This window comes from Cupressus sempervirens, chromosome 10, assembly GCF_028749045.1.
Source record: "Cupressus sempervirens isolate cs-2001-9-10 chromosome 10, ASM2874904v1, whole genome shotgun sequence".
NCBI lineage: Eukaryota > Viridiplantae > Streptophyta > Pinopsida > Cupressales > Cupressaceae > Cupressus > Cupressus sempervirens.
In genome coordinates, this window is record NC_143127.1 from 817,193,123 (window position 1) to 817,207,801 (window position 14,679).

Consider the following 14,679-nt stretch of genomic DNA (forward strand, 5'->3'; position numbering starts at 1 on the left):
GTCCTCCATTGAAGAGAGCCATGATCATAGATGTGACATAGTTATGCCCTGAGATTTTGGCTTTGGCAAGGCCAAGAAGAATAAGAGTTAATACAACAAGAAGACATGCCCCTCTAAACTTTCTCTGTAAATTGATATTTATAGTGGTTGTATCTTGATGGTCCATCCCAAGGGACTGATAGGTGGCAATGATGTGTGTGAACATCCCACTTTGTGGCCTCTCTCTCATTGGCAGCCAAATCCATCTCTATAATACTTGACGAAAAAAATCCCCAAATCCCATGGATATTCCATTTGCCACCAGATTTGAAACCCCCAACACCAAGACTTCTACTATATCATACAATAAGTGAAAAAAGTCTTGGTGAGAATTTGGAAATGGCAATAATGAAGGACAAAGAAGTGATAATGACAACTATACAAAAGTCTCTCTAAACTAAACAAATATTCAAAAACCAAAGCTAATATCAAATTCAAAACAAGTTAAAATTGAATCTGAAATCATGTCACCTACATGAACAACATCTATGAAAATGCATAGTACTAGCAGACATATGGAGGACACAAATGGCAGCAGTGAAGGAGAAAGAAGTGAAAATGGCATCAAGACCAACATAAAAAAATGCTCTTAGCATAGTCTCCTCCATAGGGGGTTGGGGTCTTTTCTTTGTTATCCCTCTTTCTTCTCCTCCATGATCATTTAACAAAGGTTCTTCCAATGTGTAGGATTCGACATCCATCCTCTCTTTCATGTCCTCTAGTTGTTTTCTTTTGATCTGCTCTCACTAGCCAAAGTTATGTTCTAAAACACAAGGTTTGTTTGTATATGAGAGGAAAGGTAAAGTAAATGTTTGAATGGGCACAAATGACAAAGCTAAGAAGATTATTTTCAATCAAGCATTACCTTGTATGTACACGTCTGCTTTAGTAAGAGGTTTGTTGTTTGGCATATGACATAAGTGAAGTAAAATTATTGAATTTAGTGTTCCAGAACCTCCATTAAAACCTTATTGCTATGGGAAAATTATAATCATTCATAATTACTATATGAAATAAAGTACCTAAAATGTTGACCAAGGGCTAAAGTTTTAGCTTTCATGGCATTAATGTCTCTAGAGGACTATCAACAGATTCTAGGGTTGCATAAAACTTTGTTCATCATTATTTTTGGAAGAACAATCTGAATAGAATTATCTAGGATTGTAAAATTGAGGAGTTGATATGAAAGAAATCTTAAAAATAGAGAAATTCTTGTTCTCTTTGTTTTTAGACCATTTGATTTTATGAACATGATTCAAATTCAATTATAAAATTATTTATGTTATATCAAATTGTATTTTTTATTATTAAAATGGGATGTAAATTAAAATTGTATCTCATATTATAGTAGTTTATTTGATGACTTTTTCCTCTATTAACTAAAGTTTTAGTTTCACATTATCGAATATGATGCTACATCAACTTACTTTTTTATCAAGGTGTAAGAACTACTACTCTTAGTATGCAATTAATGATAAAGATATTCTAATTTTTCAAAGAATATACCAAAAATCACATGCAATAGTAACCCAAAGTATTTTTCAAGAAAATACTTTATTGAAATTAGCTCATTGCTCTCTTCCATTCAAACAAATTACATCATATTCAAAAACTCATTTTCAATGAAATGACCACCTCGGTGACTTTCAAATGCTTCAACTATGGCATATTTGGAAAGGTTGGCATTATAAAAGACTTTGCAACTTAATTTCATATAGTATTTTTAGAGAAAATTGTAATATCAATCCTTTCTAGTGTTGCTCTGATTTTTCACAGTATAGAAAAAGTCTAAAATTTTGGTGAAAAATCAATTTAGGTCTTTTCATTTTGCAGACTAGGGTTTTCATTCTTCATAATTTTCATAATTTTAGGATACATTATTCATTCCCTGATTCATGTGTTGTTGAAATCTATTAAATTCTCAAGGTTTTTCTCTCAACACAGCCAGTATAATACCTTAAGTGAACCCTAGGTATACTATGTTTTTAAAATAAAATTTAAAAAAACTCGAGCACAAACTTTTTAAAAGTTTTCGAATATTCCCTTATGTTCTTTAGATTTTGAACCTTGCATCTCTTTTCCTTTTAAGGAGCACCACCTGATCGTGGCAAGATCGAGGGCTGTCACTTTGTTGTTATGATAAGATGTGAGTTAAGTGACCATCATGACATAGTGACATAGCAACATAGTGACCATTGTAAAACTAAGCTATGGTACCGAATAAATGAAGGCAGTGACCGGAAATGTTTCACATTGGTTTTTAATCACATGAACTTTGTTTTGCTCCCTAAGCTAGAAAACTAACTGGGGATCCCAAGAATATTTCAGGCTCTGGTACTCATGTTTTTATCGTCGAGAAGTTCAAGTTTCTTGTCGATAGCGAGGTAGCGATCAACCTGGAAACCCATGTCATAGCAATCGTAAAACTTCTCAGTGGTCATTAAGAGACCCAAGTGGCATAATAAATGATGATATCATTGCTGTGTCAGAACTACTAAGTGGGTAACTGTGATGTGACATGCTTTTGCTTTTCGGCACCGAGTTTTGTTAAGTCACCAGAGCTCGCTACCTCACTAATCAAAAAATCTAGGCCTTTCCCCATTAGCGATATAGCAAGTTGCCGTGAAATGAGCATACAATGGAACCCAAGCAACATGGAAAGATGAATGGAATTAGAATAATGTTTTTTTCTTTCACCAACTATGTAGAATTTATCATGTCATCAGTCTTCTGGACCTGCGCCCCATTCATAAAATGCAAGAGGGATTTTGATTGTCAGATCAAGCTAAGATCAACGATTCTTGCTATCTCGTGATGAAAAAGAAATGCGTGGTTTATGTGCAATGAGATAGAAAATATGGGACCCACATCAGCTTAAGAAGTTCGTGTAGTTTCTTTACCCTTGGATTGATCTCAAATCAATAGTCATCTCTATCTTGCTATGGAAAGTTACTTGGAGGATACGTACAATGAGATAACGAATATGGAGCCCACCACTGTTCTATTGTGCAACACAGTTGTGTGTCATTCACATGATAAAGATCAAATCAATGGCTATCATTACTTCACTATGGTAAGGTGCTCATTCTATTATGTATAGCGAGGTAGTGACTTGTCAACACGTGTCCTCAGTTGCTAGTGGGTCCAAATGGAGATGCCACCAGGAAGGGAGCTATATACATGGTCTGTCCTCATTGGTTTGAATGACCAACTTGTTAAGTGGAATACTTGTCACCTTTTTTTGCATCCCTTGATCACAGGATTTGTTAAGATCGACAACGCAGATTTTAAAAACAAAAGGTGGTGCTTCTTTGTGTATTTATTTGATATGAAAGCTTCGCATGTGGAAAACAAATAGAGTATAACACAGAAGATTTTCGTAGTCCTACCATATGCAAATAAATATTTCAAGACTTTTATGAGCATAAGAAATTAATGAGAAGATTGTATTTGGCAAGTGTGTGAAGTAATTTGTTCATGAAAAGGTTGCAGAATTGCAAAAAGGAATAAGAAAGAACTTCAATTAAGTAGCCATACCATAATTTTTGTTGTACTCCAGTCCTACAAGTATAGTCAACAAATGCCTCCAATGGACTCATCAAATCTTAGGTTGTGGATAGCAGGGGATTGCTTAATGAAGGCAATTGGGTCTGGGATGTTGATACCTCACAAACTGATTTAAATTTTCTCAAAAGATGGTTTGCAGAGAGGAATTTGTTTACTCCACTAGCCAGTATATAGAGTTTTGACCGAAGAAGACTAGTAATCTTGGATGTTTTTGTGGATTATGATCTCCTTAAGACAGTGGTAAAGAACTGTGATCGAGCCACTAAGGTAGTGAAAAGAGAAAAGGATGAACTTGGCAAGATTAGAATCCTGTTAGCAATAACATCATTCTCTAAAGAATTTTTCAAGAGAGTATACTTCAATACTAGGGTAGTAGAGATATATAGAGCCCTGTGCAGAGTTTTTGGAGAGGGTGAAGAAGATTTTATGCTCATGGGTTTCATGCATATAATTACTCTTACTTTTTGCTAACGCACGTCTTTCTTTTCAAAAGATAGACATATTTTGGTAGAGGAATGGTTTTGAATGCAGATAAGGCTAAGGAAGTAGAAAATGCTCATTTTGTTATATTTGACAGCCACATTGCCTCTAAAGCTCTGATGCTTCATATTAAGTGACAATCCCATTACCCTAGGATATTGGTATAACTAAGGAATATTTACAGGTAAGAGTGACTCTCACAGTATAGAATAATGATGATGAAACCCATGGGTTGAGATTAGTATCCAATCTTTAGAACAAATTTCATCATTGGTGGGCTTAGCAGTTGCATACATGTAGGAATCAGAGTTGCAACCAAATCAAAATAACAAAATGTAACAGAAAGGGATCTGCAAAGGAATATTTGATCTACATGTATTTCTATTGTTTGCAGTTTTGTCTTTTCTAATAGGTGTTTCACATCTCTTGTGTAAAGGACACCTATACATCGCATTTGTTTATTGCTTTTTGCAACTCATGCCTATATAAGTGAGTTTTCAGGGCATTGTGACGGTCGAAAAAAATTGTTATGTCTTTAGTTATTCTAAGAAAGTACATTTGGTCCAGTCATATGTAGGTGTTCTAAGTTTATTTTCAGAGATATTTTTTCGGATAATGAATAGATATGTAGAGTCAGTATGATTCTCTAGGTTCCTGACTGAGTTCCTATTGGTTATTATATTAGTCAGCAAGAAGGATAACACAAAGGAATATTTACACCAAAATCTAAGTTACTATTTTTCTATCTCCTTTTCATGAGTTTATCAATTTTGAGATCATTTGGATAATGTTCATATGATTGAATGCATTTTGGATGGGGTGTGTATTGATTATATTATTGCTTTTAATTCAATGAGTTATGTAAATGCTTCAATAAATCGGTAGAATTCATGAGTTTATGAAGAGGATATCATGTAAGAAATAGGTGATTATAGTTGACATATTCAATTACAAGCTAATTGAATAAGGTCTCCTACCAATAATCAACTCTATTGCCCATTGGATAAGGTACTAGTCTTATAAATTAGAAATGATCAAGAGTAAATTCTACTTCTACATGTTAAAACTATTATAAATTCAAAATCATTCATATATTTTTTTTTTCAAGGTTGTAATGCTGGTCACCACTCATTTACATCTAGTTTTCTGAGTCATAGGTAGCTACTATTCCCAGAAATACTTGTAAATTCTAGGAGAATTAGGACTAAATCTGCTTACAGGGGATGCATATAGATTTGAGAGTTTCAAAGAAATTGATAAACTATGTATGTGCCTAAGGATAGAAGATGAAAATTAGAATGAAATTAAGATAATTTCATAGAACAATTTGCTTTAGAATCATCCCTAGGTATACCCACCTTGGTTTAACAAAGCCTAAAGAGTAGGAAACCATCCTCGATTTCATTGAAGTTGGGTCCAGATGATCTACTTGTGTAATTGATTATGAGAATTAGCTAATCTTTAGATTATTTGAGTGCTTTCATTTTGGTATTGAGCATTTTGTTGCTCAATAGTTTTAAAACTCCAACAAAATGGTGACTCTGCTAAGGACAATGCTTTATGTGTCATAAATCGGTGTATCATTTAAGATCTATATTTCCCTTGGGTAGAGTCTGAGGTAGATGTTTTATTGAGATATTTTCTGTGATCTTGAGGGTTATTCATATTTTGCCTATGGAATTTAGTGAAAGAAGTGTGATCCATTCAAAAGTTTTTCCCATTCTCATAGGGTGGGTGGTGACTCATAGGGTTTTAACTAGTGTCATTATTTAGAAGATTTATTATCACAAAATCATGGAAAACAAAAGAAACACACAAGAAAATGTGAGGAAAAACCAAGGAATCAAATTACAAATTGATCTCCCTCCTAGGGGAAGACAAAATTGGGTTGTGAAGAGATCTTAGATGCATAGAGAAGACTACCTCAAGGGAAAGAAATAAGGGGAGAGAATGTTAATTTTTCTGCTATGGAAAGGGAATCATCTTGCCAGAGTTCTAGATCCCATCCTGGGCTATCTGGTGATGACTTTTTTGGCACACCCAAAGTAATATGCCAAGAAACTATAGAGCTTCATAATACACTCAGTTTAGACAAAAGGAATAGCAAAAATCTTTTTCAATGAAGTATGAACTGTTTGACTATTCTCAAGGAGAAGTGGCACCAAAAAATTTAGATCCTGATGAGATCGAAGTCTTGAGAATGCAATTGGCTGAGCAAGAAGCTATAAATAAAAAATTACAAAAGGAAAGGGAGGAAAAGATTAAAAAAGCCTTTGAAGAAGAACAAACATTACTTAGGAAAATTGCTACCCTAAAGAAGAAAAATGAAATAGCAGTTAAGGCATGACAACCAGAGATTATAGGTCAAGTTGAATAGCTTAAAATACAAGAACACAAGTTGTTGGAAACTTAGAACCTGAACCTAGAAGAATTTGTAATACAATAGATTAAAAACTACAATGCTCTAGAATCTAACAACAACAAAGCAAAGGATATAGGGCATACTGTTGAAGTTAAAGATAAGGGAAAACAAAAGGAGAATGGTATTAAGATTAATGAACCAACAAAAGTTGTTCAGATCCATGATTCCATGTCACTTTCAGATATTGAACTAGAAAAGAAAAGAAAAGAGAAGGATGCCTTGGTTAAGAAATTGGAGATTGCAGAAAATGAAGTAGCCATAGCTGAGATAAACAATAAGATCAAATTCTTGGAGAATGCTAAAAGGCAATCTGTAGCTATGCCTAAAGATGATGTTGGATCTAATGATGCAAATCAAAATACTACTAAGGTACTTGCTCCTTTCTTATCCTCATTTTCACATAAAATAGATCTTAACAAATTTGTTGGTGATGCTAGCACTAGTAGTACTGTGGGTAACATGAGGAAAGATATTGACCATTATCTTAAGCCTGATTTACACAAAAGACCTATCAAGTTAGAAGGCTATAGGAAAATATGTTTTGATGGAATCCTTGGTCACCCTAATCCTATTCCACAATAAATGAGAAAAAGTTTTCCTAAATTTGCTAGGAACAATGCTATAACTGATGAAGACCATTTGAGGAGTTTTCTTGATATGATGATTTATTATGAGGTTAAGGTTGAGGATGTTATTATGAAGTTGTTTGTTCAGTCCTTAACTAAAGATGCTAGAGAATGGTTCAAAAGACTTCTTGAATTATATATTGTTGATTGGAAGGATATTGAATACTGTTTCAAGGAACAATATGGTGACAAGCAAAATTAGAGCTACATTTTGAGTGAATTCAATAATATTAAGAGGTTACTTAATGAATCTATCGCTGAATTTAACATTGGATTCCAGAAGAGAATGTACAAGTTAATGCAGGTCATGTAATTAGATATAAGGTATGCTTGATTACTTATTTGAATGCTTTTGATGGTAAAATTGCATACCAACTTAGGGATAAAAAGCCTAGGACTTTAAGAGATGCTTTCAGAATTGCCATAAATGTGGAAAATAATTTGAGAGTTTCAGGAAGGCTTGAAAGTAAGAGAGATGACCCTAGATTGTTTGGAAATAAGGGAAATAGAAAGGAGGATAACAAAGGTGTAGGCAGAAAAAAGCAAGAGCCTAGTGAGATAAGTCAAGTTTTAAATGCTATAAAGAATTTAAATATCCCTCAGGTGAAAAATGATAGGAATCCTATTGAAAATAGGGTCCCTTACCAGTCAAATTTCAATAGACAAAATAGGTTGCAAAATTTCCCTTATACTACCACTTGGAAAGATGGTCAGCCAAATGTCCCTTCCCTTAAGAATACAAACAATAGGGCCACCCTTGATTCCTTATCTAAAAACTCTGTAAATGTAGTAGATGAACCTGAATTCACTGCTGAACCCATATGGTGTTTTGTGTGTCAATTACCCCATGCTCCTAAATCTTGTGTAGTAGCCTTGTCTTTCCTTACAAATCAGAATGTAGTAGAAAAATGTCAAGAATATCAAGAAGACCAAGAGGATGTAGGGTGTAACATGTTTGAATCACATTATGATCATTTTGACTGTGAGGATTATGATAGAGATGTAAATGAGCAAAGGCAGTTTCAGACTAAAGTGCAACAACAAGTGTTCTCTGATGAGAGTAATGTTGAAGACATTGTATGTAACATGGTAAGTGCCAAAGAAGAAATCACTTTAAGGAAGCCTTCTAAGGAAGAGATTGACCAAATTACTACAAACATGATAGCTCAAGTATAGACTAGAAACATGGCTAAAAGGGAAGGAAATGATAAGGTGGTTGGCATGTTTATAAAGGGAGTTAATCCTAAAAAAGGGGAAGCTATGAAGCCTAAAGAGATCTCTGCTGAGAAGATTAAGATTACAAATAAAAAGTAGGAACCAAAGAAGGAAAATAATCCTAAAGTTGGTGAATTCCCAAATAGTGTTTCGCAGAAGTTAGATGAGAAGATACCAAAAGCAATAATTACAAGTGATAAGAATCACCAAGGCGAGGTAAGTATTTTTGATAAGCATCATGATAAAAGGAGTACATCCATTGATAGCTCATCTAATTCTTTTATAGATATGACTACAATGTTATCACAAATCACTGTCAAAGTCCCTTTATCTGAATTATTAAGGATCCCTAAACATAGAGATAAAGCTTTAGCATGGTTGGGAAATACTGGTACAAATGTGAGACATGAGTGCAATGAAAACCATAGTCCCAAAGAGAGAAGTAAAGAAAAGGTAAAGGCCAGTGAAGCTGAAGTAGTTGTGTCTCAAATTCCTCAAATGTTTTTGGATAATTCTGTAAATCAGTGTTTGGGAAATGTTGAACCATTTTTCTTAAGTATTTTAGTAAATGGCAAGACATTAAAAAATTGCATGATTGACTCTGGTGCCTCCAATACTGTGATGCCTTTTGAAATAATGAAGGAATTAGGTTTAAAGGTGGATACTACTCAAGGAAGATGTTGTGTTATGGAAAAAAGAGAAGTTACAATCATAGGCAATATAAATTTTTTGCCATATAGATTAACAGCCTGTCCTGACAAAGAACTTACTATGAGTGTGTTGGTTGTTGACATTCCACCTCAGTATGGCATGTTGTTATCAAGAAAGTGGATTGCCATCATGGGTGGGAGTCTACAATGTGATTTGTCATTTGCCACTTTTAATATTGAGGGGAATTTGATAAAATTCAATAGGGAGCCTAAAAATATATACTTGATAGAGGAAGATATAGAAGACAGCATGAAAATTTTGTGGATACAAACATCAATGCATTTAGAGATGAAGTTTTGACTTTGAAGAAATCCAAACATAAGTCTCAAATGGAAATGGAAGTTGTCACAAAAATAGACAAGGATGATGTATGGACTATGTTTTTTGATGGTGAATGCTGCAAAGATGGATCTAGTGCAGGCATTTTGCTGATATCTCCAGTAGGGGTAACATACAAGTTCTCCTTTACTTTAAGTTTCCCTTGTACTAAAAATATAGTAGAATATGAGCCTTTATTGTTAGGCCTTAAATTAGCTCATAAGCATGGGATAAAGTGTTTACATGTTGTAGGAGATTCTAAATTGGTGGTATCCTAAGTAAGAAATGCTTATGTGTCAAAGAAAAAAAGGTTAAAATAGTATAGAAATGTAGTATGGGATATGATTGAATGTTTTGATGCATTTGGGATAATTTGGAAAGATAGGACAAATAATAAGATGGTAGACTTATTGGAAAACATAGCAATAAAACCTTATGATATTACATTTGTCGGTGTGTCTAAGATCGAGATTCAAACTAGACCTTCTATCCTTGATAATGTTCAGAATTGGCAAGTGTTTGAAGATGATAAGGATATCCTAAGATTTTTGAACTGTGATAGTATGTTGTTAGGACAAGAAATTGATTGTGTAGCTTATGTAGAGAATATAGATGGAAAAATTATTGTTTTTGGGTAGGAAGTTGTGCAATTAAAGATAAATAAAATCCCTAAGGGTCTAGTTGTTTTAGAAACAATTTTTGACAACCAAGACATGTCACAAATGAATATTAATGAATACAATGTCAAAGATTTGGAGGAGGTGAACTTGGGAACTCAAGAAACACCTAAAAGGGTATATATTGGTAAGAAATTGTCTCCTAAAATTAGGAAAATTTTGATAAACCTATTAAGAAAGTATAGACATGTGTTTGCATGGTCACATGATGACCTGAAGGCCTATAGGGAGGATCTTTTTCAGCATGAAATCCCTTTGAAACTAGATGCCAAACCTTTTAGGCAAAAACAATGACCAATAAATCTAACTCTGGCTCCCAAAATGCAAGAGGAATTAATCAAATTGAGAGATGCAGGAATCATAAAGCCTATTAGACATTCTTCTTGGGTATCCAATTTAGTTCCTATCAGGAAGAAAAATGGAGATATAAGGTTATGTGTTGACTTTAGGAATCTTAATAAATCTTCACTAAAAGATAATTATGGTCTTCCAAACATGGAGGCTATGTTGCAAAGGGTTATTGGTTCAGAGCTTATGTCAATGATGGATGGATTTTCAGGTTACAATCAAGTGGTTGTTAAAGAATTAGAACAATTTAAGACTGCTTTTACTACTCCATGGGGTACTTATGTTTATGTCAGGATGCCTTCTGGGCTTACTAATGCTGAAGCTACTTTTCAAAGGGCTATGGATGTCAGTTTTTGCTGATATTATTGACAAGTTTTTGGTTGTATATCAGGATGACCTCACTGCCTATTCCAAGAATGAAAATGATCATGGCCTACATTTGGAAAAGGTATTTATTAGAGCCCTTAAGTATGGTATTTCTTTGAATCCAAGGAAGTGTAATTTTGGTGTTACAAAAGGAAGGTTTCTAGGACATTTAGTTGGTAAGCATGGGGTGAGGATTGACCCTGAAAGGGTAGAAGAAATAGACAATATTCAGAAACCCAAAAGTGTTAAAGGCATTCAATCATTCTTTGGACAAATCAACTTTCTTAGGAGATTTGTGACAAATTTTGCAGAAATTAGTAGGCCTATATCAAGGATGCTAAAGAAAGGATCTGAGATAAAATGGGATGGTGAACCTAGTATTGCATTCAAGAAAATTAAGCAAGCCATTAAAGATGCCCTTGTCCTCAGAGCTCCAAATTATGATCAACCAATGCATATATTTTCTTTTGCCTCATTTCACATTGTTGCTGTAGTATTATTACAAAAAAATGAGGAAGGTTATGAGCAACCCATTGCATTCTTCAGAAAGTCTTTGCAAGCAACAGAACTTAAGTATAACATTAATGAAAAATAGGCATATGCACTGGTAAAGGGAGTCAAGGCTTTTAGATGTTACTTAGTAGGAGCTACTGTCATTGCTTTTGTTCCTACTACTGCTATGAAGGACATTTTTTCACAACAAGAGGTATCTAGTAGGAGGTGTACATGGATTAATAGGATACAAGAATTTAATATTGATATTTAGATTACCAAACTAATTAGGGGTCAAGGTTTGGCCAAATTGATGACAGAAGCCAATCTAGAGGCAAACCAAATCAATCAAATTGATGATAGTTGCAAGGATAATTTTTGTGATATGGATACCTTTGATTGGTACAAAGATGTAATTTATTATTTGTAAAATATGAAATCTTCATCAGAGTTAACAAACAATAAAAAAAGATCTCTCAACCTGTAGGCCATAAGGTATGTTATAGTGCAAGGTCAATTATAGTGGAGAAATATGGAAGGAGTACTTTTAAAGTGTGTGGATGAGACTGAGTCTAAAAGAATTTTGAAAGATATGCATGAAGGCATATGTGGTGGTCATTATATGGCTAAAACCACTACTCATAAAATTCTTAGGGCTGATTTTTGGTGGCCAAGACTTTTTAGAGATACTCTTGAGTTTGTAAAGGTTTGTGATGCTTGTCAAAGGTTTAGTGGAAAGTTAAAATTCTCTGGGAATTTTCCATTGAGACTAGTTGAAGTGCAGGTACCATTTCAACAGTGGGGAATTGATTTTATAGGCGAGATCACAAATAAATCTAGTGGTGGACATTCATGGATCTTAATAGCCACTGATTATTTCACCAAGTGGGTTGAGGCAGTCCCTAATAAGCATGCAACAAGTAAGGTGGTAATTAATTTTATTCTAAATAATATTGTGACTAGATTTGGGTGCCCACAGAAGATTGTAATAGATAATGCTATGTGTTTTAAATCAGAGGAATATAAAAAAAATTGTAAGAGATATGGCATTATAGAGTACACATCATCACCCTATCATCCCCAAGGAAATGGTTAGGCAAAATCAAGTAATAAGAGTATATTAAAAATCATCAAGAGGATTTAGGAGAAAATAAGAAAGCCTGGGATTCAAAATTGCCATTAGTCTTATGGGTTGATAGGGTTACTGTGAAAAGGGCTATTGGATGTGCTCCATTTGACCTGGTTTATGGTATACAGGCTAAACTTCCATAAAATAACCTAAAAGAGATGTATAAATTTGTTCAATTGTATGAAGATGATGTCATTGATGAAATGAAACTTATAATGGATGACATATTACAACTAGAGGAAGCAAGGAAAGAGTCTTCTATTCGAAATGCCAAGTTGCAATCACAAATGAAGCATTTATATGACAAAAGAGCCATTGAGAGAAAATTTGAAATAGGTGACATGGTACTAATGTGGAATGCTAGAGTGGAAGATAAAGGAAAGCATGGTATATTTGACCTAATCTGGCTTGGCCCATATAACATTTGTGATACACATGGAGAAGATTCATATTTTTTGAGAGATCTAATTGGAGATATTCTTGAATTGCCAGTTCATGGACAATTCTTAAAGAGATACTTTTCTTAAGGTATCTATTTTTTTATGAACAATAGTTTAGGGTTTCCTTGTGCTTGTACATTGTGTATATTTTGTAGATCCTTGTGTTTTTCTCTATATAGCCTAGTTTCTTGTTTCTCTGTGTTTCTCTGTGCTCTCTGAAGAAGTTATCATTTAAAAGGTCAAGTATGTGGTTTTCTCTTCCATAGATTCTAAATTCTTGCATAGACTCAAGTAGTCTATCATCCCCAGATAGAGCCACTATTGGTTTGATTTTTCAAAGTATAGAAAAAGTCTGAAATTTTGGTGAAAAATCAGTTTAGGTCTTTGCATTTTGTAGACTAGGGTTTTCATTCTTCATAATTTTCATAATTTTAGGATACCTTAGTCGTGCCCTGATTCATGTGTTGTTGAAATCTATTAAATTCTCAAGGTTTGTTTCTCAACACAGCCAGTATAATACCTTAAGTGAACCCTAGGTATCCTGTGTTTAAAAAAAAAAAAAAAAAAACTCGCACGCAAACTTTTTAAAAGTTTTCGAATATTCCCTTATTTTCTTTAGATTTTGCGCCCTGCATCTCTTTTCCTTTTAAGGAGCACTGCTCGATCATGTCAAGATCAAGGGCTATCACTTTGTCATTATGATAAGATGTGAGTTAAGTGACCATCACGACATAGTGACTGCCGTCAAACTAAGCTACGGTACCCAAATAAATGGAGGCAGTGATTGAAAATGTTTCACGTTGGTTTTTAATCATGTGAACTTTGCTTTGCTCCCTAAGCTGGAAAAGTAACCGAGGATCCCAAGAATATTTCAAGCTTTGGTACTCATGTCTTCACCATCGAGAAGTTCAAGTTTCTTCTTGATAGCAAGGTAGTAATCAACTTGGAAACCCATGTCACGGTAGTCATCAAACTTCTTAGTGGTCATTAAGAGTCCCAAGTGGCATAATAAATGATGATATCATTATCGTGTTAGAACTACTAAGTGGGTAATTGTGATGTGACATGCTTTTTTTTTCCAGCGCCGAGTTTTGTTAAGTCACTGGAGCTCGCTACCTCGCTAATTAGAAAATCTAGGCCTCTCGCCATTAGCAATATAGTAAGTTGCCATGAATTGAGCATACGGTGGAACCCAAGCAACGTGGAAAGATGACTAGAATTAGAATATTATTTTTTCTTTTGCCAACTATGCAGAATTTATCATGTCATCGGTCTGCTGGACCCACCCCCTGTTCATAAAACGTAGCAGGGATTTTGATCATCAGATTGAGCTAAGATCAACAATTCTTGCTATCTCACCATGAAAAAGAAGTGTGTGGTTTACGTACAATGAGATAGAAAATATGGGACCCACCTCATCTTAAGAAATTCTTGCAGTTTCTTTACCCTTGGATTGATCTTAGATCAATGACCGTCGCTATCTTGCTATGGAAATTTTCCCAGAGGATATGTACAATGAGATAGCGAATATGAGCCCACCACTATTCTTTTCAACAATGCAGTTGCGTGTCATCAACATGATCAAGATCAAATCAACGGTTGTCATTACTTCACTATGGCAAGGTGCTCGTTCTATTATGTATAGCGAGGTAGCAACTTGTCGACACGTGTCCTCAGTTGCTAGTGGGTCCAAACGAAGATGCCACCAGGAAGGGAGCTATATATGTGGTCCGTCCTCATTGGATTGACTGACCAACTTTTCAAGTGGAATACTTGTCACCATTTTTCGTATCCTTTGATCACAGGATTTGTTAAGATCGATGGCGCATATTTTAAAAACAAAAGGTGG